This window comes from Amblyomma americanum, chromosome 2, assembly GCF_052857255.1.
Source record: "Amblyomma americanum isolate KBUSLIRL-KWMA chromosome 2, ASM5285725v1, whole genome shotgun sequence".
Lineage (NCBI taxonomy): Eukaryota > Metazoa > Arthropoda > Arachnida > Ixodida > Ixodidae > Amblyomma > Amblyomma americanum.
The window spans coordinates 92084478-92087589 of record NC_135498.1 but is presented as its reverse complement, the minus strand read 5'-3'; positions in this window follow the sequence as shown (position 1 = coordinate 92087589).

Genomic DNA, 3112 nt, shown 5'->3' with positions numbered 1-3112 from the left:
TTGACGTAAACAATAGGATTCCAAGTCAGCATGATATGTCCGGCAGTCTGTCCCACGCCTCCATTTCAGAAGGGACGCAACTTTCAACAAAATTTAGTTTATTTCTAGCTGTATTTACATGACATTTTTTGAGGAATTTAAAAATTTTATGACTGCTCTCATCAAATGTCACTGTTTTATGTGCAGAACATTATTTTCCGATATATATTTTTCTTGAAACCTGCAAAGCTAAGAAAATATGGCAGAAGGCTAGTTCAACATTCATTGTTCTTGCAGGGTGAAGTCATTCTTGTAATTCTTTTTGTTTTGCAAAGCTCAAATTTTTGTTTTGAATTTTTGAGATTCAGTGTTCGTTGACATATTAGAGTGAGAAGACAATTTCTTACAAGAAATTTAAAATTCATAAATTTGAAAAAATTTTTTTCTAGACCTGCGCTGCGGTCCTAGGAGTGCAACGAAACAAGTGGTCCAGAAAGCATAAAACTGTTGGGGACAAGTATGCTCCATAAGGCATGTATCTAGGCAGAAAACCTTAACAAAGAAAATTGCCCGTTTCATGAATGTTTCGTCACTATTCACAGCCGCCGAGGTTCATGAAACAATTTTTTTACAGTACTTTCCAGTCGAGTTAAAGAATTAAATTTGGGGACAGCAGTCATTCCACGCGAAAGGAGATGCACCAAATTCTTGGTATTTTAGATTCCGCTGAGAAAATTCATTGAAGACCAGTCCCAACAGAAGTGTAGAGACCTTCTCTCAAAGAAAAAAATATTTGCTCCATATATCATGCTCCAAAGTGTAAGACATCACCTTCATCTGGGCATTTTGCAAGAATTATTGTTCAGGAACTGGTCCTTGTTGGCAATGTTTATCTCCGCATGTAGTCAGGTATCGAGGTGCCCTGTCATGCCTCAGAAAAAAAAAACTGTGGATGATGCCATTTTGGTTTAATATGGAAGTGCTTAACAGGAGAAAAATTTGAAGATTTCCGCATTTTTAAAATAAACTTGGAGTCTAAATTTAAGTAAACTTTTTTGGAGTTTTGCCTGAAACCTTGATCTAGCACTGTTTGAATTAAACTTGAACCTTGCGTTGTTCTGTAATTTAATAAAGAGTACATAGATTTCTGCGGAAACGGCCACATTGAGGACCAGAAAATGCTATGTGGGCAACGGTGCTAGACAAAAAAATTTGCCAAATGGTCAACCCATTTAGTTTCGCATATTAAAAAAACTAGAAAAATATTTTTGTTGGCGAGAAATAAATTTTTATAAAGGAGTTCCAGCAATGTGGTGCCCGCACCTGTTATGGTCCGTCCGGTAAAACGCTGCTTTTATTTCCGGCCTTGCTAAACTCTAGCAATTGCCATTATCATTGGACATATTGTGAGAAGATGGCGCAACGGAGCCATTTTAGTGTTTTCATTTATTCATAAAGAATATGTTTGGGTAATATACTCATGGAATACAGTGTGTGCCATGTTATTCCCTATAGATACGACCTAAACGCAGGATTTAAAAAGCCAATCTGAAAGTGTTAGTTGTATAAGCATTTATTATTTACATTGCACTTGACTGAGGCATCTGCCTCACCGATTATTCAACTTCCAAAGCTGTGGTGTACATCAAATGCAATGTTTAATAAACCATTTGTATTGAATTAAATCGGACACCTTGTATATGCATAAAATAGGAAGGGAGACTGCATTCTACAGCAAAAAAGGGCTATAACATCATGTGGCCTGAATTGGGAACAGCTGGGGATAAGAGTTAATGGAGAATACCTAAATAATCTGTGATTTGCTGATGACATTGCCTTGCTGAGTCACTCACGAGACGAATTGCAAAGCATGATCAATGATTTAGACAGGCAGAGCAGAACGGTGGGTCTAAAAATTAACATGCAGAAAGCCAAAGTAATGTTCAATAGCCTAGCAAGGGAACAGCAGTTCACAATTGGAAGCGAGATGCTGGAAGTGGTAAGAGAATATGCCTACTTAGGGCAGGCAGAGACTTAATCCGGATCATGAGAGGGATGTAACTAGAAGGATAAGAAGGGTGGAGTGTATATGGCAGGTTCTCTCAGATCATGAATAGCAGTTTACCAATATCCCTCAACAGAAAATTGTACAACAGCTGTATCTTGCCGGTACTCGCCTATGGGGCAGAAACGTAAAGGCTAACGAAAAGGGTTCAGTTTAAGTTAAGGACAACGCAGCGAGCCATGGAAAGAAAAATGATAGGTGTAACGTTAAGAGAACGGAAGCGGGCTGAGTGGGTAAGGGAACAAACACGGGTTAATGGCATCCTAGTCGAAATTAAGAGGAAGAAATGGGCTTGGGCAGGGCATGTAATGCGAAGGCAAGATAACTGCTGGTCTTTAAGGGTAACGGAGTGGGTTCCAAGAGAAAGTAAGCGTAGCAGGGGGCGGCAGAAGGTTAGATGGGCGGATGAGATTAAGAAGTTTGCAGGCAAAGGGTGGATGCAGCTGGCAAAGGATAGGGTTAATTGGAGAGACATGGGAGAGGCCTTTGCCCTGCAGTGGGTGTAGTAGGGCTGATGATGATGATGATGATGATGACATCAACAAAGGCAGAAGAGATTATGTAAGCACACCCTCGCTTACAATTGACAGAAAAGAAAGTGTCTTTTTAGATATGTGCTCAGACATTTTTTTTTCTATAGCCATTTGTTACCTTATTGTTCCTGCTTGTGCGCATGTATAGGTCCCTCTCTGCTTTTGCCTTTTTGTCTATATATTCACTTGCTTCAATAGGTGAATAAACAGTTGCACTTGTTTCGTCTGTCTACCCCCAGAGTTGTCTGCTTTGCACGTCTGTTTTCAAAACCATGCACCAACTTAGCCCCCCAGAGAGTATTACCGAAAGGGATGTTTTTGTATGAGCCGCAAGTTGGAATAAAGTGCAGTGTTGGTGGCATGGCCTGAGGCGCACTGTGTTTGCTTATGTCTTTTTTTGTTAACTCTTTCAGCTCTTAATCTTTTGCTCAACCTCGGGTACACCTTGGCACGCTTACGAGAGGAGGTCTAAAATTTGTGGCCGTTAGTTGATGGAACGAAAGGCAAAGTACCAAAAGAGTCTATTCATTCAAAC